The following is a 25,519-nucleotide window of genomic DNA, read 5'->3' as shown; positions in this document are numbered from 1 at the left end:
AATCAGTTACACTGGAGTTCAAAATCACAGGAAATATTTAAAACAACATTGCAGGACATTCTCAAATGAATAAAGAAAACATCTAAACTAAACTTATATATTCCTATCTGAATCTGAAGGAGTTACTATGCCCTAAAAACTTACTTACAGCAAGGCAAGTGCAGATGTGGTAAGAGTGGATGTTTCCAGATCAAAGACAAAATACAAATTGCCCTCTCTCTCTCAGAGAATTTTTAAATTAGTATCAAAAATTACTGCTGGGTTGGCTTGGATGACATCACTTTTTGTCACCTGACTTTAGTTTCCAAGCTAAACCCCCAGTGTCAGAAACTACCAACATTATCATAACTCTCTGAAAATACATAACCTTCAGATGTTTGCAACTGCTAGAGGACATAAATCAATAAAACACTTGCAAAACAACACAGACAGTCCCCTAGTGTAGACATCCTGTCTTCTGTTGACTGAAACTGAAAGATAACTTTTATAGCACAACCGTAAAACAATTTAATTTTAACTATTTTTTTTGAATATTTGCAAGCTAACCCTCTATGTTCTAGTTTCCACTGTTAAAACATATACATTTACACAATTACAATAGTTTATATACATTTTTGTTCTAAGCCAGCAGGGCATGCTGTGGTTACATTTTAGCTCAGTACATAACATACAGTTCTAACACAGTTGTAGCACAAGCATCTTACATGAAGCATGCTGGCATTCATAAAAATTATACATAACCACTTACAAAATTCCAGATAGCTGGGATGACAGTATCTCCTTCTGTCACTCTTCTATATAAATCATATTAATATTCTCAAATGACATATACTTATTTACAAAATTCCAGATAAGTGGGTTGGCAGTATTTCCCTTTGTCAAATGCTGTAGATTGTCAAGAGGTGAGAGAGAGCATTATGCATGGCTTCTACAATAGTACCCACTTCCCTGAGATACTGGGTGCCACAGACTGCACATATGCAACTATAAAGGCTTGAACCTCATCCCCAGATATATGGCAATAGAAAAGGCTACCATTCCCTCTAGCTGCTGGGTAGTCTGTGATGCATATGGGACCATAACCAATATCTGTATGCATGACATTGTGGCATTTCTCATGACTCCTGCATTTGGAATATATTGGAACTGTTTGCCTGTTTCCAGCATTGTGATTCCCCACAGGTTCATCATGATGGGAAGTGCTGATATGCTGTACAGAATACATACTGAGACATAAATTCATTATGCATGTAGCCAGTAAACCCCCTTTTTTTGAATTTCTTGACTCCCCTGTGCAGCCCTGAAAGCACTGCTGAAATTAGTTTGAACACCACTCATTATCAGACTCAAAACATAATATACCAAATATTTGAACTACTGAAAGCATAGATTCAGTACCTAGCTACAACTGTAGGTTCCCAGCAGTACTCACCCCATACAACCAGCAAGATGTTTGCAATCTATGCCATGCTCTACAGTATGATATCTTGGAGGCAGGATTGATATAGTGACTATGTGTCTGAATTACACCATCCACCAGCAGAAACAGGAGCAACTGGGCAGCATTATCATAAAGACCATCAGCAACAGAATGACAAGTGGTCAACGAGAGTCCCTTGGCAGCGAGAGGTGACGTACAAAGAACCACTGGTCAGGTAGCACTGTCTAGTTAACTTTGATCCATGATGTCTATGGAGCAAAAGAGTAAACATGATATGCAGTGTTCCTATTTGGCTTTGCTTTTCAGTGCATGGTTTGATTTCACTAAACAAAAAACATTAGCTCAGCAACACATGGAATGGAACATTGTGGGGTTCAGAGTGATCATCATTTTCTCAGGCTACCAAGAGACACAGTAACAAAAAACCTGTTTACATAAACCTGGGTGGTGGAAATGGGTGTGGAAGGCATTGTCATAGGACAAATGATGCACAGGAGCCAGAGGACATAGTAACACAAGATTAGCAACAGGAAATGGATATGGGACAGATCAATGTGTCAGGATGTTGAGGGTGAACTGTTTGAAAATATAGATGATGTCAGTTAATATGTTCTCATCTGGCATGAAGAGGTAGCCACTGTGCGCCCATCTTCTGGTATTACTTTTGCAATAGGAAGGGGCAACCAAGGGCTCCCTGGATATGGATGGTATTCAGCAGTCAGAGTGGGCAGTGATCAAGACTTCTTGTAGCAGAGCAGTGTGCTACTATGGGACCTAGATCTGGATGATATTTGCTGATGAAGGGTGGTAGTCTTTGAGATAGGTAGTCATGGGGACTCATATTGTTGCTACCCATGACAAGGTGCACCACAGCTTCTGACAGCTCTTGTCATCCCATTTCCATGCCCCACTCTGGCAATGGATAATACTACCAATCTGGACAGATACTATGGCATTGGCAATTCTACACAGGCAGGTATTCATTGCGATATTGTATGTTACCATAGCCCTCATCATTAACATTACATCATGATATCTGGTTTCCATGTCTTAATCTAACTGGGAAAATCATTACAAAAGGCCACATAATACTCCTAAAAGTTACATTAAGGCTGCTTATCAGCATGTTGCCACTGAATTACCCTTTTGCACATATGTTAAATAATGCCCAATGTGACCCAAACCTCAAGGGACAACAGTGATGTTTAATGGGATGGGGCACCCCTTTGGTTTTAGGCTTTGGAGTATGCTCAATAAGGAAGTAATGTACATCTCACAGTGAGTGTTCTGGCCACAGCTGGAGCACTTCTGAGGCTTGGAGCTACTGGAGAGTCCTCCCTACCAAAGAATGATGTGCGTGCAATCTGTATGGGCATAGGGGTCCACTATCTTTAGAACAGCATATACCCTCAGTTGAGCATTGCTCTCTGCATGGAGTGGTACAGGATATCTTGTTCCATATATAAATCCCCTCCACCAAAACAGTAAAGAGTATGCAGGCCATATACCTAATCTGGCACATATAACTCTGAAATGGCCTATTCACGGAATACAGGCCTTGCATGTTTATGCTACATCTCCCCAGTGCTGACAGACTATAAACTTATTTCCTGATACAGTGTGCATAACTCTTCCCTAAATGAAATATTCACAGATAATACAGAAGATAGCCTATGAAATAGTATGCTTACATTATATGGTACAGACCCTCAACAACCCAAACACCAGTTAACTGCTACTGTACTCAATAAAAGATACAGCCAAGTAGAGAGGGCACAGTAAAGCATTTCATTGCATTTGCACTTACAGATACACCTAAGAAACACTCCCACTAGTCTGTCCTGCTTCTGTTATCTGAGCAATTGTTTGGATAGAAAATACACACCTTACTAGCAAAATACATATACCTACAGCTATGAAAAGTGTCAAAGTAGTAATCAAAGTTTTACACCACAACTCACGGATTAGGTATAACCAAAATATCAATGCCAAGCTAACCTCCATAGGTCTAAACTTGTTTGTGGACTATGTATGCAAATACAGCTTCCTATCATGAATGAGCATGAATCATTTAATTCTGCTTTCATGTACTGCTGCCATAGTGAGCACCATGTCCATGACAACCTTTGTGTGTTCTCGAATTCCCAAGGTGGGTGTAGGAAACAGACGCATATACATGTGCTTCAGAAATTACTAGTGTATGTTTGCATGGAATAAGATTCATAATCATGTATATTTTCAAGAGTTTCTCCCATTTTGTATACAATTTCATATTTGACATCCTGCAAGGCAGAGATTTTCTGGTAGTAATTACAGATACTTGGTATGTTACACAGATTTGTTCAGAATGCTGAGATCCAAAATTGGTCTCCTGTCCCCTGTTTCCTCTGGCACTAAAAAGAATCTTGAGTAAGTTCAGGATCCTTTCTGGTTTGGGGGGAACCTCTTGGATGATTCTTTTTTTTTCTAGCAGATTTTGCATTTCTAGAGCCACTGTTTTCCTCTGACTGGGTGGGACATCAGAAATTTTGTTTACTGATGGAAATAATCCTCTGCATGCAAGTATCCTTTGTAATGTCTAGCCAGACTCTCTGTACAGGGACAAGTAACCCCTGACTGCTTCCAGAGGTGGTAAATCAGGCCTCCTTTCAGGAGTACTGATAGGGTCTATCAGAGAAAGAATATGTGGACCCCTGGTTCTGCGGGCCTCCTCTGCCACATGGATGGTGTCTTCTAGTAGACTTCCCCCTTCTGTCCCTGGGGTAACTCTCTCAACGTGGATCATGGAATGGATCCTGGGATTTCCTGAACCACATTTTCAACCATTTTGTTAATTCTTTAACCTTAGAGCCAAATAACAAACTTCTGTCAAAGGGAGCACTGAGGGAGGGATGACTTGAAGGGCTTCACAAAATCACACAGACACATCCTGGCATGTCTCCTGATGGAAATGCATGGACCTGTCACTCTTGATGCTCCTTCTGCTGCATTAATATGAGCCTCATGGAGGAATTAGAGATAGATTGTAGGGTTGCCAACTGTGAAGCAATAGATGTCTCTGTCTCAGATGTATTGGTCCCAGAGAAGGATTGTGAAAGTTCTTTGATCAAATCCTTCTGTAATTTGGTGAGGTGTGCCAAGTAATTCAGGAACCTCAGAGCAAAGGTCGCTGATGCATACACACCCTTGCCAAATCTTTCAAATGCCCTAGACTCCCTGTTAGGGGGATAAACAGAGGAATTCTGTTCTGCAAGTTCCTTCTTTGTGGCTGTCGCTATGACCATAGCGTCCACTGGTACTCCTTTGCTACAGAACTCTCTTTCTTTTGGAGGTTCCAGGATCTTATTTGTTCTCTTGGGGATCAGCTCTACATAATCAGGTTCCCTCCACACCCACAGATAGAGCAAATCAATGAGCTCATCAGTAGGCGGAGTCACCCAGGAAGTATATGGCCCAGAAACAAATGCCTCCAGGAATACTGATTCCTCTTGGGAAGGGTTATCAGTAGACCAACCACCCCTTTGTTTGAGGATCTCTAAAATGTCTCCAAATGAGAAATCATCAGGTGGTGATCATGGGGACCCTTCCCCTTCATTGAAATCTTTATCTTCTGGGACTAACTCCTGCAGGAAATCTAAGTGCTTCATCTTGCATTTCTTCTTCCTCTTCCTATGGACTTCTTCAGTGGAATGTTCTGGAGAAGTATCAGAAAAAATAATTATACTCTGATGAATAACATGGAGACTGTGGCATGGCTGTCCCTGTGGACTAGAATGCTGAGGGTGAAGTTACAAAGACATCTGGGATCCAGAATGAAGATCTAAAAGGGAAGGAGCCATGTGGCCTCTAGAAGAAATCTCTGTCCCCACCACCTCAAAGGCAGAATGCTCTGGTGATAAAGAAGCTGTCGGGGCTGAGAAGACATGCTTCTGGACTGGCAGCTCCCTCTGACCTGAAGGCACACCACCAGAGGCAGATGTCAGAACAGTATTATTGAATGCTAAGGCTCAGAGAGGCAGAGACAGCTTTGACATCTTTAAAGTCGACTCTAACACCTCAGACCCAACAATGATGCTTTGGCTCTGACACGCTCAGAGTCAGTGCACTCAAAGAACATATTGGATCTGAAGATAAAGCCATCTTTGGATCTGATATGGATGCCACCAGATGTCTTGGATCCAAGGGCTCCAAAGTTGATGGACAAATTGGAGAAGGAGCCAAGATGGGTGGAGTAGTACTAGTAAATGTCTGTGGACCTGTGGGAGTAGGATCCAGGAGAACTCCCATTATCCAGTCCACATCAGCTTCTGTGAGACTTCTGGAACAACAGGAAGAAGCTATGGAGTGAGACCTTGTGTGGCAGCATCTTTCTAGGAATGAGGATGGAAGCCAAGAGGGGACAGGATCCAAAGAAGATGCCTACCTAGTTCCAGGAAGAGGCTTGGGATCAGAATGAGCCAGATCCAAAGAAGCAGACCTGGTATTTTTATGAAGTCAGATCGGAAAGCTTACCCTTAGGATCCAAAGTCTTTCAGGTTTTTTTAGAAGGTTCCATAGTCAGATCTGAAGAAGACCTCTTTTTTATCCTACTTCGAGGTTTCAGACCGAGTAAGCAAGTCTCCAAAGGCTGAAGGAAGAAGACCCTTGAGGATTAATTTGTTCTTCCTGTCCACCAGTGCTCTTTGTTTGAAAGCTTTACAAATAGAGCAGGAAAACTACAAATGGTCCCGACCCAAGCAGTACATTCATTAGTCATGGACATCAGACAATTGGATTTTATGCCTGCACTTGCCACATTTTTTAAAGCCTGATAGTTTATCTGCCATTTTAAACTCATAAACACAATGAAAATTTACTAATCTAAAGAAGAAAGAAATTGTTTTTTTTTGTTTTTATATAGAAAAGAGAAAGAATAGAATGAGAAAAAATACCAACAATGATATTAATAGAATTAGCAAAAGGTACAAGGAAAAGTTACCAATGATGGTAAAGAACTATCAAACAGTACTAGTAAAGAAAAAAAATCCAGCAATGATAAAAAAAATATATTAAATATGTAGGTTAAGGGAGGAAAATTGAATGAAAAAATAAGTTTTTAAGATATATATATATATATATATATATATATATATATATATATTTGTATATATGGGTCTAGGGCTATTCACTGAAAGCACATTTCACTAAAACACATTTGAATGTGCACAATTCACTGAAAACACAATTCACTGAAACACATTTCACTGAAAGTTATATCTGTAGTGCGACCCTGGAGCTAGTATATATAGTAAGGGGGGGGTGTGGGGGCACTGCCTCCCGCATTGGGGGTGTGGGGATCATAGCCCCCCACCTATTTTAAATATTTTGAACAATATACATGGATACTTGCAATTCCAATACGTTACTCTTTTCTTTACATACTATATATCCAAACTATATGGGGGGCTAGGCCCCCCCACCCCCCTTACTATATATACTAACTCCAGGGTCACACTACAGTGGAAAAAAGGCTATATATAACTTTCAGTGAAATGTGTTTTAGTAAATTGTGTTTTCAGTGAATGGAGCTTTCAGTGATTTGTGCACAGTAATTTGACTTTCAATAAAATGTGCTTTCAGTGAATAGTCCTAGATACATAAATATATATATATATATATATATATATATATATACAGCTCATTTGACTGAAACTCATTTGACTGAAACTCGTTTGACTGACAAGTAGTACTTGCAGTGCACTGTAAGGCAAATAACAGAATTATTTCCTCTTTCCCAATGTAGTGTGACCCTGGAGTTAGTATATATAGTTAGGGGGCATGTGGGGGCACAGCCCCCCACCTAGTTTGGTTTTAATGAAGAATATAACACAAAAAGTACAGAATTTAAACCAAACTAGGTGGGGGGCTGTGTCCCCCAAGCCCCCCCTAACTATATATACTAACTCCAGGGTTACACTACATTGAGAAAGAGGACATATTCCTGTTATTTGCCTTATAGTGCACTGCAAGTACTACTTGTCAGTGGAATGAGTTTCAGTCAAATGAGTTTCAGTCACATGAGTTGTCAGCCAAATGAAGGTAACCAATATATATATATATATATATATCAGATACCAAACCACTGCGGTGCACGATACAATACCATCTGGTGCTCGGAAAGCCAAAAATACAAAAGACACCAAAATATTCCAGCACTCAAGACACAAAAGCAGCTGGTTTGCAAACGAAAGGTTTATTCCAGGCACAGTCTGCAGCACAGACCAGTTTCGCACAAAGGCGTCATCAGTGTGTGTCTTAAACAGCAGTAAGTCTCAGTTTATGAAGCAGCCTAGAAAAAATATTTAACGAGACATGTACATCATACCCATGTAAACAATATAACAGGTTTGCTAAATGCATAACCTGCTTGTGTACAAACACAGCATGTATGTACAAAAATCCCTCCACACTTTTACCATGAAGAATATGAAAAGCATTAAATAATGCAAGAACTCCAAAAGTTACAAAATATACAAATTGCCCAAAAAAACACCCCACACAGTGGTGAAAACATATCTACTGTACTTCATATAATAATGATACAAAAAGATATATAACCATGACTTAAATATACACTCTTATATCAGATACCTATCTGTCAACCACATACTTAAAAATAAATCATAATAATACTACTAATAATAATAATAATAATAATAATAATGGTAGTAATGATACTAATAAAGGTAACCTAAACATGATAAATTACCATTGATCATTAAGCCCTGGTTTGAAAAGGGCTCATAAATTTATGATCAATCTGCATTTCTTGTTTGATAATATGTTATGCCTAACCATATCATTCATGTTTGATGTCTTGACCATATCAATACCTACAAACACAAAGTGTGCCATACTATCAACTAATATATGCTTGTAAAGAGCACTTTGAGCTCATTAACATTTGATATCGCTAATATGTAGGGCTATCCTTTGCTTCAAGGAACGTAGATGGATCCTAAATTTGGGAGCCCTTTTCAAACCAGGGCTTAATGATCAATGGTAATTTATCATGTTTAGGTTACCTTTATTAGTATCATTACTACTATTATTATTATGGGGATACCGCATTTTGCAAACAGAAAATCCCACATACTGCGCCACCACAACCGCAAATACGACACTTTAAATTTGATCAATTGCAGTTTCAGCATTTTCATCTTGATATACATATATATATATATATATATATATATATATATATATATATAAAATAACACTTCTCTTTAAATCGATGCTCGAGAGCTGTGGCGGCCATGTCTGTACACAATGGAGGCAAACAAGATCTGGAGAAAGAGGGGGACTGGTGCATTATGGGTATGGGAGAAACTTGATAACTTGAGATCTTGTAGTATCCACAAGTTGTAAGAAAGTGGTCAAGTCAGATCCAAGGATCGGATCAGAACACCCATGTTGAGGAATGAATGCAAATTGACAACATCAGATCTTAACTTTTGTCTCTCCTGCTCTTTTCGTGTTTCTAGTATGAAATGCCTTACTTGGGACAGGTATGGACTGCTGACATTATACTGATACATTACTGACATCATGCTGAAGATATTTAGATTCATTTCTTCTTTTCTCAGGACACTATGTTAAGGTTCTGGTCAATTACAGTACTGTGTGGACTTGATCTTAAAGTGGAGATAAACTAGAATCAGCTTAAAATTACTTTAGCAAATACTAAGGTGATACCAGCAGAGTCCACTGTCCTCCAACCTCAGTTCCTTAGTTACTGCCTCTTATTTTTTAATAGGGACAGGAGGTTGGAATTTATGACTTGGTTGCAGAGTCCTGAAGGGTTGCTACATAACATACTGATAATGAAGTTCTAGGTGTCACCTGTTATTGCACCAGTATATTTTCTTTGTAGGTACACCTCCAAAATGAAGTACCTGATAGCATGTTTCAACCTAGTAGTACTGACTTAAGTCATGGAATTTTCACATTTGACACAGTCTCTGTAGGTCTGTCTGTTACTAACCTTGTCTGCCAGCATCAGCTGAAAACTTCCCTAACCAATGTACTGAACAGCACTTCTTCACATAATTGTATTACCTTAGGTTTTTCAAAGATACAGTGGCGGTTGGTGATGACATACTCAATATTCAGCATTTCTGTTCAGATCTGTAGCATTCTTTATGATGAAGATCCTCACCACCTAAAGGAACTATTGGTCCACTGTAGTCATAATCACTGGCTTTGGCCATCTGGCTCAAGAATACTTCTAGGGAGGGTTTTTCCTTTTTTTATCAGTCCCTGCCTGTTTCAAATTCACTGCCTTTCTTAATGCATGCTTATGAGACTAAATCTTCTTTTAGGAAGTGAGTAAAATATTTGTTTGCAAGAAAATACTTCATTCTGTGGATAGACTTCTAATTTTAAATGCTAACGCTTTATGTTCTGCTTTAAGAATGTGGATTATGCTTTTACTGCAGAGATAACATGTTGGTGCAGTGGTCTGCATTTCTGCCTGACAGCACGTTTCTTCAGTTAACGTTTCAGCCAAGTTGCCTTCTGTATAGAGTTTTCATATCATCCCTGTATCTGTGAGGGTTTTACTAGGTGCCTTGGTTTTCCTAGTATATCACAAAGTCATGCTATTATAAGTGAGTGCAATCCTTAATGTTGCCCTTAAGGTGCAGATGTAACATGTGAGAGGTTGTGTATATGCCACCTGTAATATGCTTGCATTCTGTGCATGATTAGTTTCTCTCCCTTTTGCCCAGTGAGTGTTAGGACAGGCTCCACCTCCTGCAACCCTGAATTAGATTAAACAGAGAACTGAGGAATTCATGAATTGTAGTAACTGATTTAAGTACTATGAGATGCCATGATAGTAATACTGCGTTAATGTTCTGTAATGAGTTGTTGTTGCTTTCGGCTTCTCCCGGTTAGGGGTCGTCACAGCGGAACTCCAGTCCGCTAATTATTGGCAGTTGATTTTTACATGTCGAGTTGCCAGCCCTGATGCACAACCTTCAATGAAGGTACGCCCATTCATGCATGTCTCCACACAGAAAACGCTCTAGCTGATAATCGAACCGGACAGCGTCTTACTGTGAGGCGACAACGCTACCGCAGCGATGTTCTGTAATGAGTAAAGTTTAAAATTTAACAACTGTTAGTAACAAATGTGAGACAGTATAGGATAGTTTGTGAGAGTGGCAGAGCACATTTTAAAGGAAGAGAGGTAGGAATCTGCAATTGTAAAGAATGTAGACTTTACAAAAACTCAATGTCATTATGGACTCAGTTTCTACCACTTAATGTGAAAGCCCAGATTTTAGATGACATCACATCTTTTGTAGTTTACATGGTACTTGTATTTTTTTTCCTGTGGACAGTTACATAATGAATATTATATTGAATGATTGTAAGTTAGAGTGTTCACATGGCATGTAGGTAATAGCATTACAAAACATTTGGACATTGTTGTCCATAAATGAGCTAGTGTGAAAACAGAGAAGAGATCATTTCAGTTTTTGATTTAGGTTGATTGAACCTATTTTGTGAATCAACAGAGGCACAGGAAAATAACTTTCTTGGGTGGCGTAAGCCAAAGAACCTTGTTAGCTAGGCTTACGTAGGCCCTTGGGCCAATAGTCTAATACCTAGCTATGAACCTATGAATTACATTGAGTGTACTTTCATTAATTGTGTTCATGATAACCAAAGTAAGCATTAGAGAGGCTGCAGCCAGCTTAACACATTACAAAACATCTGGACATTGTTGTCCATAAATGAGCTAGCGTGAAAACAGAGTAGAGATAATTTCCGTTTTTGATTTAGGTTGATTGAGCCTATTTTGTGAATAGTTACAAAGGGTGGATTTAAAAATCACAACAGTGGTAAGTCATATGATCTCCTTTTAAATATTAACTGGCTAGTCATTGTAAAATGCTATCAATTCCTCAACAACAAATAGATAATCATAAATTGAAACAACATACCCAACCCAAACTTATATCTAATCTTCTGACCTTCACTAAGTGGTAAGGATTTGGGACTTTTTTGTATAAATCAGCACAAGCAAGCACTAAAAAAAACTGCATTACAGAATTATAGGTTTACAGAAAGATTTTGAATGACAATAACTGCCAACAGGTGTGAGAGAGTGAGTGCATATGCATGCGGGTGTGCGTGCGTGTGTGTGTGTGTGTGTGTGTGTGTGTGTGTGTGGATCCTGCTGTAGTTTGCTTCCTAGTCAGGATTAGTTTTTGTACTTTCTACCCTAATGAGCCCTGTGATAGGCTCTGGTTTCCCTGTGACCCTGAAATGGGTTAAGTAGGTCACTGGAAAATGAACTTATGAATAATATACATCCCAACTGGTAAAAGAGTTTGCTGCTGTTACTTGAACACACATGTAAATCAATATAAAAATAATCCATTCCACACTGAGTGTCCTAAGTTGCATGTCAGATGCCCTCATAATTAGAAGATCATGAATTTCAGTAAACATGTGGTTTCGGACTTGCATTTGTTGCTTACATACTTCAAGTCTAGGCACAGAGATTAGTACTGATGCCTCACAGCACTTGGTGTTATAGATTGATTCTGGCTGGGTATCTTCTGAGCACAGTAAGTATATTCGTCATGTGTCTGTATGTTTTCTTTCCAGGTGCCTCAGTCATAGCATGAATTCCCAAGATAATATCACATTTAACCGGTACTGCTCAAACTCCCTCTAAATATGTCTGTAGCGTGAAAGTGAGTATATGAGCATACTTTGATGGGCTGATACTTCATTTGGGATGAATTCCTATACCCTGAACCCAGTGTGCAAAATTATATATTCTAGTTATCTTGTGGTCCTTCACCAGATTAAACAGATAAGTAAGTAGTACATTACTTTTTATTTCAGAATTAAAATAAAACTGACTGGCAAGGTTTGCCTCAGTAAAAACAAAAATATGTAGTGTAATCAGGACTTTACAAAGTAACAGTAGGAGATAGTGTAATCTGGGAACACATACCTCCATTGTGAGTTTGACAGGCAGGTTTCTTCTATAAAATGTTTGAAGCAATAACACGTGAAATATTAAATCTTACTGCACTGCTACCCCTATTACATATGTGCATGAATGCTTGAAACTGATTATACGTGCATATGATTATAATTGAAAATACAGATTCAACATAATACTGACACACAAAATACTGACAAGAAAATATCAACAGTACAAAATGCTAACATGCGAAAATCCCTTTCTCACAATCCTGGCAAAAGATCCAAAACCCAGAAAAAACTAATTAAAAAAAAACACTCTCAGTTTGTGATCAGTTTAAATCTAAAACAAACAAACAAAAAACACTAACAATATCATCAGACATAGTTTGTCTTAATAGTGGTATTAGAAGGTTGCTTCATTTCTCTGCACCACCTTACTAATATGCATTAACCATAATCTTGCCCTATCCCTAACCCCACACATTATTTTAGAAAACCCTTTTTCTGTAATACTATCTCTACACAAGACAGGTTCACACACACACACACACACACACACACACACACACACACACACACACACACACACACACACACACACACACACACACACACATAAATAAACACTAAATCCATCCATGTACCCAACCCATACTCCAACCCCAACCTGCAAACACACACACAAATACTCCCATCCCTAAAACTGACTGACTTACTTATGTCTACTAAAAAACACCTAAGAAAATGAACTGCCCCCATGTGTATGTCTTCTGCTAGTTTTTGTACCTTTTGTCTTGACTGATTTTTTCAATTTGCATCAGCAATCTAATGGTTAAAGAGTGTCAGGGCTGACAATTTTTCTGTCATAGTTCATGAAACAAAAGTTATGTCCTAACTGTAATGATTGATCTGTGTTGTCTGTTTCTATCCTTCCTCAATATATGAGTTTCGGATCAGAGCTCGGATCCATCTTCAGCCACTTCAAAGCTTTGGATCTGGTGCTCAGGCTCTTCCCTCCTACCCATAATTCCACTGTAGAAAGTTAGCTGCTTCAGATCGAGTTTGCCTGCCAGTAATAGGAAATTTATAAATATGAAAATGTTTGGCAGCCAAAAAAATCAAAAAGTTAGCTGACTTAAAAGCAGACTGGTCACACATACAAATCACAGTAGAGAAAAGAGCTTAATCAATAAATAACTTGGCTAGTAATTAAAAGACTCTGTGGCTAACAGGTTGAAGGCATGAGAAATTACATTGATCACATGATAGTAACGCTAGAGAATGTGATTCACTGTGGTTGGTTTTCTCAAATTCAAATAACTGGAACCTGAATCTGTCTGTGGTAAACTTGCACTCCATCAGTGGTCTAGTGGACACTTTTTCTGGTCTTTACATTGCCTTGTTCAAACAGCCTCCATGGCAACTATAGTAGGAATACATCCGAGTAAGATGGAACCCCTGGGCTTTCCATTTATGCATAATGTAAGTGGTAGACATAGGTTATTGTATTTAGACACACAATTGTCAACTAGTACAAATGCAAACAGGCATAAGGAATTATCTGTTGGTTACAGATATCCTTATGATTGAGTGCATTTTAAACATGGCTTGCACGTTATAGTCTGACAGTCATACCTGAGATGTCTGAGAATAAATATACCACTGTTTTCTGAATCAGAATGGAACAGATATGTGAGCTGCATTTGGGTCCTGTAAAGCTTGTGGCAGGTAAATTAAAAATGTATTTTTTTTTCTGCATTATGCATTTTTTCTTTGGAATGAAAACATGGAAAGTTTCAACCTTTTTTGAATTAAAAAAAGAAAATATAAAGTTTGTAACTGAATTTGTAACTTTTTTCCTGCTGGAAAATACCACAATTCTTCCTAGGATCTGAAATGCATGACACGTGAAGTGAAGCACACTGTAATTGATCTGCCGGTAAATGCAGGAACTGTGACTCTTTCCAGGCTAGGAACATAAACAATTTGTAAAAGTGACACTGGAATATTATTTAAGGATATAGTTAACTTTAGCAAACAAATAGATTCATTAATATGTACATATGAGCTTTCCTCAGTTGCATCTGCAGCCTGTATGAAAAGATATAAAGAAAAACAGCTGAAAAAAAAAACAGTGAAGAAAAAGCTTTCCTGAAGTGTGGACCTGTGATTTCTCAGCACTTGGGTCTGTCTGCTTGTAAATGCAGATAATGTAGCTTAAAATTCATTATTTTTTTTCCTGCAGCTGACCATCAGATGCCACAAGATTCTTTTCTCATTCACTGGGTCTAACAGACTCACCTTAGGCTTGCTAGGCTCAACCCAAACAATGTCTGGGGCTGCTACTAAGGAGTGTGTCTTAACTCCGGCCCCCTGATGGAAACCTTGCCAGCGTCATGATCAATGGCCTTGGGAGGTGCATGCAGGCTTCCACAAGGCATGAGCAACCTTCTAACTAAGTGCCAGACTGGGACAGTAAAGGCAAATAAATTAAAGCTTTTGCAGCATGCACCTGGCTTGGGCCTTATACTGTTTATTGTTGTCAGACTAGGCCGTTTCCTTCCCCAGCATGGAGAAGCCGACATTGGTCACTACCTTCCTAAGTTATAAAAATTACTAAATAAATATAATATATATATATATATATATATATATATATATATATATATATATATATATATATATATATATATATATATATATATATATATATATATATATAATTTTTTTTTAACTGGTGTCTGCATTGATCATTTTGTGAATTAGACTTACCCCCGGATTCTGCAAGCCCTTCATGGCGTGCAGGACTAGTGCAGGAGCTCCAGCAGGCAATATGTCTGTCGTGCGATCCAGGAATAACCTGTAGTGGCGTACAAGAGTGTTCCTGCACTAGTCCTGCACGGACTCATCCCTTGTATGCAAATTACCCAAATTTGCAGAAAAAAAAACATGGAAATGAGGTGAATTTGTGATCTAGGAAGCTGGAAACTAGTTGTGCAGGGCTAGTATAATCTGCAGAAAAGTCCTCCACCAGCAACGGAGTACATTTCTGCAAATTACAAAACGGAGCCATGACATCTCCAAATATAGGGTGCATATAATGCAGAAAGCATGCCAATGACCAACTATAAGGCCATTGGCATGGAAAACACTTGCAATAAAAAAAATCAACTTTTATTTTTTTTTAGCCGATCTCGGCTGTTTAAGCGTAGGGCAGCAGCGCGCAAACAGGATCGGGGGAAAATATGAAAAAAAAAACCCATAAAATAAGCATCCTAACCAAAATCACTATTTTGCCATTATACTCAATGGCAGGCAGAAGACAACATGGCCAGTAGATAATGGTTGCTAAGGGGGGAGGCACAGTGTGAGACATGTAACTATGCATTAGCAGGCAATCCTATGCAAGTGAGGGGAATGATACTGAATCCCAGATTTCCCCTGCATGCTAGTTAGCACTGAACAGTGTAAGAGCAGGAGTATCTTGGCACAAGCTTAAGAGATAGCTGACATCATAGGGGGGTGTGTCAGGCATACTGTAATGGATTGGAGCCCTGTGGCTCTGGTTTGCTCCTAGTTTAGCAGAGCTAAGCAAGGGGGTGTGTCTGAGGCTGTCTAGCACTCTTTACATTGCCTAAGCGGGTGTGCATGCTGCGCACTGGATTTTAAAGGAAAAACAAAAGTAAACCAGGAAATAGCAGCTCTGTGCACATTTGAGCACTGTGTTTGTGCAGCGCGCCCCTGGCCTTAAACAGGAAGGCAATGGGAAGGGAAAACAGCAGTAGGAAGGTAATCTAGGAGAACTAGCATAGCTGGCAGGTGAAATGTATCAGAATCAGCCAATTACAGAGGCAGCAGACCAGCCCAGCCCAGAACACTACTATAAACTATGCAGACACCTTTCATTCTGATTTTTTCCCATACTCTACACCACCGGTGTATACAAGTGGGGAAATTTTAACAAACAAAACAACAAAATGATAGGGGCTGCAATAGCTATCATACAAAAACATGTGGAAGAGGCGGAGGGTGGTGAGGATGTGACTGCTGTCAACCAACCCACAGTGAGGAGATGGAGAAGAGTGTACAGACCTAGAGTAACTTCCAGGGGGCTACATGAGCTGGAGATAGTGGAGAGCTATAGGGTGGACAGGGACCTCTTACAGCAGATTGTTGAGCTGTGCCGGCCACGCCTGTCACACAGAACTAACAGAGGGGAACCCATCTCAGTGGATATCAAGGTATGTGTAGGCCTAAGAATACTAGCTACTGGCCCTGGCCTTGGCAAAGAGGCAATGCATAGCACATACACTGACACAGGAGGGACCCAGGGAATGACATCTCTCTCTGACTCATACCTTCCAAAGGCCAACTGGGGATATGATGGGGATCTCACAGGCATCAGCATCCAGGGTACTCCACCAGTTCCTGCATGCCACGTCAGCACATGCCGATGAGCAAGTATATTTCCCCAACACCCATGAGGTGTTGGCCAGGAATATGCAACTGTTCCATCAAATAGAATACCCTGAGGTAGTGGGTGGTATAGACTGCATGCAGATATGCATCAAAGCACCACCTAGTGAGTGAGGTAGGGTCTACATCAACCGCAAGGGCTTCCCCTCCATCAACTGCCAGGTCATGTGCGATGCCCAGGGCATAATAATGAATGTGATTGCTGGCTGCCCTGGAAGCTATCATGATTTCCACATCTGGCATCTGACACAGCTGTACCAGAGATTTGCCAATGGGGACATCCCTTACGGTCACCTAGTGGGGGATGCTAGTTATGCACTGGAGTCATGGCTGATGACACCCATCAGAAATGCACACACACCTGAACAAGAACTCCCTAATGAGGCACACGCACAGACCATAATTATAATGGAGTGTGTGTTTGGGATGCTCAAGTCATGGTTCCAGTGCCTGGACACATCCAGTGGAGCCTTGCAGTACTCACCAGCAACATGTACCCAAATTGTCATTGTATGTGCCATGCTACACAATATGATCCTGCAGAAACAGCTGCAGCAGGAACAGCATGGGGCAGGGCCACACAGCCCCCATCATTGCTAAGGCCTGCACATGCACAGAGTAACTCAGAGGAGGAACAACCTCAGCCTGCCCCAGTAGACAGAAGGAGGCATGCTCAGTATGCCCTGGCCTTGGCAAAGAGGCAACACATAGCACATACACTGACACAGGAGGGACCCAGGGAATGACACCTCTCTCTGACTCGCACATACAGTAAAAAGGATGCCAACATGACACTACCTGTGCTCAGCCATGTGTAGGGAGTGTACTATGTGCATCTGACATAGGCAACCCTGCAGCACCACCCTCAATACTGGCACACCCACAAGGTAAGTCACTCAACCTACCAATTGCCGAATGGAGTACTATGTGTTGTTACCTGTATCTATGGTATGGATGTGAGCATGCAAGGGAATCATGTGGCTGAGTCATATGCCAGCAGGTTGTAAACACATATAGTGGCACCATGAGATCTGTAACAAATACTGGTGTCACCATAGTAGCCAGTACTACACAGGGTGACAAAACCCACTGCAGGAAATGGGCTGGGCCACATGTGTGTCCATATGACTCACACATGTCAGTCAGGGAGGTGCACATACACAACAACAGTCTCAGCCAGCAGGACAGGTGTAGACAAACACAAACAAAGGCTGTGCTATGGCCTCTGAATGATGCCTATGGGTAACCCCCCCCCCCAGGCCTACACAGACAGACTACAGGCCAAGCAGTGAGATGTCAGTTCTGAAGGGTAGCAAGTCAGAAAATAATATGTAGGTCAATTAAACCTAAGACATGTAGTACACTGATATGCCTCTAGTCAGCATGATAGGTTAGAATACAGAATGAAATGGAGTACCTGACATACCAGTACAGTCATAGCAAATGTGTACAAGTGTCAGGTGTGCCCCCCCCCATCCTATATAGAAATGTAGAAACAGTCAGGTGTAACTCCCCATCCTGTGTAGAAATGTAGAAACAGTCAGGTGTGCCCCCCCATCCTATGTAGAAATGTAGTAACAGTCAGGTCTGCCCCCCAAGTCCTGTGTAGAAATGTAGAAACAGTCAGGTGTGCCCCCAAACCTGTGTAGAAATGTAGAAACAGTCAGGTGTGCCCCCCAAACCTGTGTAGAAATAGTCAGGTGTGCCCCCCGCTTCTGTGTATAAATGTAGAAACAGTCAGGTGTACCCCCCATCCTATGTAGAAATGTAGTAACAGTCAGCTGTACCCCCCACTCCTATGTAGACATGTAGAAACAGTCAGGTGTTCCCCTTCCCCTAATCCAGCGTATAAATGTAGTAACAGTCAGGTGAGCCCCCTCCCAACCTGTGTAGAAATGTAGAAACAGACAGGTGTTCCCCCTCCCCCACTCATGTTCAGAAATGTAGAAACAGTCAGGTGTGCCCCCCCAACCCTACTTAGAAATGTAGTAATGGTCTGGTGTGCCCCCTAATCTGATGTACACACATTGAAACAGTCAGGTGTGCCCCCCAGACAACCCTATGTAGAAATGTTGTAACATATATGTGTAGTTATAATACCAGTGGAGCACAGATGCCCAGTGGTGGCCAAGGTAGCAGGATAGATTGTAGCATTTGCACAATATGCAGGTATGTGTGTATTAGGTTGGTGTGTGCTTCATATTGTGTGAGAGTGGTCAGTATGTATGCATGTTGAGGTATGACCTGGTGGCTATTGCCCACTACTTCTGATGACAGGGCCAAGTCCTCACAACTGCAGTGCCTAAGACAATTCCCACCAGTATAACACATGCTAACAGTAAGCCATTGTAAATGTATGGTGGTAATATGTGTTACTATCTGAAAGATTGACGTGGCATGGCTGTTGGGCTAGATATACAAGCAGTACACAGGGGAAAGTACCTCATACAGTATATATTGAGTAACTGTGAAATGGACACACCCTTGGAATTGTACATACAGGTATGCATCACATTATTTGGACCTGTAGTAGGGGATACCGGTGTTGTCTGCCCGGACGCTTGCAGATCACAAAGGAGGTAGGACTGATGTATTGGGAAATAGCTGATGTACCTGCACATGCCAGCATAACTGGAATGCCCCATGCATATCTGTGTGTCAGATGCAAGTAGTGTCCATAGCATACATGCACCCAGCTCACCCAAATACCACTCACAGGTACCTCTCTGGTCGTATCACTGCTGTGGGGATTGGATACAATATGACCCCACCTGTATATGGCAATAGCAAAAGAATGCAGCATGCAGTGCAGGTGTCCCATGCAGGTGTGTCCTAGCAGTAGGTAGCACCCTGCAAGCATCCACACCACCTGATTAAGACTGATAGAAGGTATTGGCATGAACACCTAGCACACCTACCCTGTCACCCCAGGGGAATATACTGTATGGCAGTCTGAGACTGTAGGACTGACAGTGGCCTGCCACATCTGGCCCGCATCAACACCAAATAGCCCATAGGCATCTGCCAAAGGCCTGTGTCTTACATGTACTGCCAATGCATGTTATGTCATGGGCACCCAAATAACAGCATAACACACTCCAAATAAGCCATATGCAAGGCCATGTGGACAAACCACAGTAACATGTCCACCATGTCCCACTGCATCAACTGTGGACCAACACCAAAACACAGCTGTGATGGGGTGATAACCATAAGGAAAGTATCAGAGAATGTATGCATAATGTATGGAAGAGGATAGACTAACAGAGGATGGGTGGGAGCATGGGCAGCATGGAATGTGCAAGGTCCGACACAAAGCTGTGTGCACACACTATCTCTGGCTGCAAACACATAAATGGGTGGCTACATAATTGCCCATACACCACAATAAGGGTAATGTCCTGACTCATGGTCCCTGCCTCTGGGTAACCTGTGTGAATCTATAGAGCTGTGAGGTATTGCCACAGCAAGATAATGCCATACTGTCATGTTGATGGATGTACAAGTATGGGATCCTCTGCCAGCACTGTACCAAGGTGCTGAACCGTATACACAGACCCAGCAGCAAGTATCTACAGCTCCCCCTCCAGAATGGCATACCTTACCATGAATATGTAGGCTTCTGCCCACAATACCAGACACAGCTGCAGTCACCCTTGTCCCCAAGACATCACTGTGAGCAAGAATGTCCACCTGACAGTTCATGAGGACAGAAAGCATCACAGTTTATAACAGTACACATGTCTGAATATCTCTGCTAACAGCAGTACCATGTAGCTGAAGCAGCACAGACACAATCACCTACAGTACACACTATCCCCTGCACAGTTTGTCACCATATTGCCAAATGATCGACAAATACCCTGCAGAAACAGTTTGCTACCTGTAGGTATACAACACAAAGGTCTATACTGGAGTGCAAACTACCTGGAATTGATCCACACATGCAATACAGAAGGGCATACTGGGCATGCTCACACACTTAAATGAAGCCCATGTCTGCAAACAACAGTGGACCATACATATCTGGCAGTTGCAGATGTTAGTGCATACACTCCCCAGTATGCACCACTCATGCTTTGCACACACAGTGGATAGGAATACAGACATATATCCAAGAACAACACACTATAATAAGCCAAAAGTAGACATACAGAGATGTGTGGAAGAGAGTGACTGCGACAAGGAGCCATCCATCATGAGGCCTGTCCTACCTAGCACACAGCCAAATGGCTACAACCACATGAGGTGTCAATGTCACTCACTGTACACAATAGCCACCGGTATCCATCAGCATTACAGACTATGTGGTGCAAGTGCTAGCTGTGCAACATGACTGTAAAAGGAAGTAGTCATCTAGCAGCTGTATACATGTACCAGCAGAATATACCCCTGCATGTGCCTGCAACTGGTGTGTCAGCCTCTAGATGAATGGGTAATGGCCCATGCACTCACATTACCCTTCCCATAGCCCTACTATGACAAGCCTGCTGAGGTCATCCACTTTGAAATACACCTTTGGGAAAGGTGTATCCCAGTAATCTCCATGACGCAGCATATAACTGCGTACTGGTGTAGTGTAATAAACTAGTTAGGTAGGAGTTCTAATCCCAAACATGGTAAGTGTGTGTGTGTGTGTGTGTGTGTGTGTGTGTGTGTGTGTGTGTGTGTGTGTGTGTGTGTGTGTGTGTGTGTGTGTCTGTGTAGAGAGAAATGCTTTTTAGGTTGATCACACTCAGTACAATTCAATTGCCCTACTTTGGCAAGGCGGCTGATGTCATTCACTGTGAAATACACCTTTGGGAAAGATTTAGGCCAGTAATCTCTGTGGCACATCCTATAACTGCGTAGTGCTATAGTGTGATAAACTAGTTAGGTAGGAGTTCTAATCCCAGACATGGCATGTGTGTTTGTGTATGTCCCTGTGTAGGGAACAATGCATTTTAGGCTAGTCACACTCACTACAATTCAAATGCCCTACTTTGGCAAGGCTGCTGATGTCATTCACTGTGAAATACACCTTTGAGAAAGGTGTAGTCCAATAATCTCCGTGGCGCATCCTATAACTGCATACTGTTGTAGTGTGATAACCTAGATAGGTTGGAGTTCTAATCACAGACATGGCAACTGTGTGTGTGTGTGTGTGTGTGTGTGTGTGTGTGTGTGTGTGTGTGTGTGTGTGTGTGTGTATGTGTGTGTGTATGTGTGTATATATATATATATATATATATATATATGTGTGTGTATCCCTGTCTGTGTAGGAAGCAATGCAGTTTAGGCTAGTCACACTCACTACAATTCAAATGCCCTACTTTGGCAAGGCTGTTGATGTCATTCACTGTGAAATACACCTTTGGGAACAGTGTAGCCTAGTACTCTCCGTGGTGTGTACTATAACTGCGTACTGCTGTAGTGTGATAAACTAGTTAGGTAGGAGCTCTAATCCCAGACATGGCAACTGTGTGCATGTGTTTGTGTGTGTCTCTATCTGTGTAAGGAGCACTGTTTCTTGGGCTACTCACACTCACTACAATTCAAATGTCCTACTTTGGCAAGGCTGCTGATGTCATTCACTGTGAAATACACCTTTGGGGAAGGAATACTCCAGTAATCTCCATGGCACGTCCTATAACAGTGTAATGCTGTAGTGTGATATAGAACTCTGGTAGAGGTTCTGTTCCCACACATGGCAAGTGTGGATGCTTGTGTGTGTGTTTCTATGTCTGTGTATGGAGCAATGCCTTTTTAAGCTGATCACACTCACTACAATTCAAATGCCTTACTTTGGCAAGCCTGCTGATGTCATTCACTGTGAAATACACCTTTGGGGAAGGGATACTCCAGTAATCCCCGTCGTGCTTCCTATAACAGCATAATGCTGTTGTGTGATATATAACTCTGGTAGAGGTTCTGTTCCCACACATGGCAGGTGTGGATGTTTGTGTGTGTGTTTCTATGTCTGTGCAGAGAGCAATGCTTTTTAGGCTAGTCATACTCACTACAATTCAAATGCCCTACTTTGGAATGCCTGCTGATGTCATTCACTGTGAAATACACCTTTTGGGAAGGTGTACTCCAGTAATCTTTGACTGGATTCTAGTGTCACATCCCCACTATTTCTCAGACAGTGGTACTCTTCCCGACCCTCTTAGTGATCATTTGCCTACTTTCACTCGCCGTCTCCCTTGCATCTCTTACCGCACCCATAATTTCATCACTACCCGCAATGACAAAAACTTCAACCCATCAACCTTCATATATTCTCTAAAAGCAGTTAATTGGAACAATCTAAAGACACTACCTTTAGAAGACGCAGTTGCTCACTTCAACTTTACCTTCTTAGAAATACTTGATTCCCAAGCTCCTCTAAGAACAAAAAGAATAAAAACAAATTCTGCCCCCTGGTTAACCAAAACCACACTATCAATCATGCGCCTTAAAGACAAAGCCTGGGGACTCTATCTGAGAAATAAGACCCCACAACAACATATTGCTTATAAAACCCTTCAAAATAAAGTAAAAAAGCTTATAATCTCTGACAGACAAAAATACTTCTTCACACTCCAAAACAACAATAAAACTAACCCAAAAATTTTGGAAGGAATCTCTACCCTCCTAAACCCCAGCAAACCACACACCCCAACCCCAGACCCAAATATCCCAGACCTAGATCTAGCTACACAGTTCAACTCCTTTTTCATCGACTCTATTAGCAAACTCACATCCTCCTTCACACACCCCTCCTCATTACCTAATACACCTCCAATCTCTCCCACAAACAACCCTCCCATCATCACCACTTCCTCCTCACTCTCATCTTCTCACCATCTATCTTCCACCTCTTCCACTACTCTAACTCCCTCTTCACCCATATCTTCCTCAAATTCTCTCTTCCAACTCTTCTCTATTCTCATTTAAACCTATTCCCACTTCCACCATAAAGAAACTCCTTCAGAAACTGAAGCCTTGTACCAATGCTCCTGACAACATTCCCTCTTACTTCCTAAGTATAGCAGAAGCTATTGCCTATCCCATCAGCATTCTAATCAACCGCTCCATCCATGAATGCACAGTGCCTCTACTATGGAAGCAAGCCTTCATCATCCCCCTCCACAAAGGAGGCAACAATTGCAACGTGAACAACTTCCGTCCTATTGCTATCCTGTCCCCATATCTAAACTTCTGGAAAAGTGTATCCAGCTTCAACTCCTACCACATCTCTTAGATAACAACCTTTTAACCCCTACACAACACAGTTCAGGCCAAATCATAGCACTATGACAGCCCTCCTGTCCTTTCTTGAGACTGTTAATACAGCACGCGATTCCGGTCACATTGTTTCCACCTTACTACTAGACCTCTCCAAGGCCTTGACACTATTTCACACAGCCTGCTCCTATCCAAACTGTCAGAACTTAACCTCTCTCCCTCCTCCATAAATTGGTTCTCCAGTTATTTATCAAACAGATACCAAGCTGTAATATGGAAGAAAGCCACTTCCTCCTTCCTTAGCACCCCCACTGGAGTCCCCCAAGGATCTATTCTTGGTCCCCTCCTCTTTAATATATTTATAAATGACTTCCACAAATCCATCCCATTTGCAAACATCATCCAATATGCAGGCGATTCTACCATTATCTGCTCTGCCACCTCCCCCTCTCTGCTCCAAAAACTTACTCAAGAAGCTTTCTCAATTACTGAGCATTGGATGAAAATAAATCACTTAGCACTCAATGCCTCCAAAACAAAACTAATGGTATTTACCCCCTCCAAATCTACTTCTTTCGATATAAACTCTTTCTCAATTACCAGCCAAAACAACTCACCCTTGGAACTAGTATCTGAAACTAAGCTACTAGGTGTTCAAATTGACAATCAGCTTAAATTCAACTCCCATCTACAACTAAATATTAAGAAAACTCATCAAAAACTAGGTATGCTCTACCAGCAGAATCAGTATCTTACTAGCTCATCCAAAATCACTCTCGCTTCCTCCTTTCTCATCCCCTCTCTTCTCTACGGGCTCCACTACTGACTAATCTTCAGACCTCTCTAAAAAGCCAGCTTTCCTCCTGCTATAACAAAATTGCCAAATTCGCAAATAGCCATAGGTCCTCCACCCACCACTGTTCCTCTCTCCATAAACTAAATTGGCTCGAACTACCTAATCATCTTATCTATATACAGCTGACTTTAGCTCATAAGCTCATTCTCAACCTCTCTTTGTCCCTCCCTGTCTTCTGCCTTCAAAATGCACCTACCAAATAGAGTCTTAAGGTCCAACAATCAAAACCTACTCAAAGTTCATAAACCATCTTATCCCCAGGTAAACACCTATTATCCTCTAACCTGTCCCGTCTCTGGAACTCACTCCCACCATCCATTTGTACCACCTCTAATCACTACATATTCAAAACTCTCTCCATACACATCTCAGGTCCCAGTGGGATTGTTCTTGCTCCCACCCTCATAAATATATGGCATCTTACCTCCTCTATGCCTTCATACTCAACTTTACCTAACAAAGCTTGTGTTCCTTCTGAATAACTACTCTGTAATGTAATGTTATGTTCCTTCTCAATTACAACTCTGTTATGTAAATCACATTAC

Source organism: Protopterus annectens, chromosome 7.part0, assembly GCF_019279795.1.
Source record: "Protopterus annectens isolate FY-2018-M chromosome 7.part0, PAN1.0, whole genome shotgun sequence".
NCBI lineage: Eukaryota > Metazoa > Chordata > Ceratodontiformes > Protopteridae > Protopterus > Protopterus annectens.
This window is presented reverse-complemented; position numbering follows the sequence as displayed.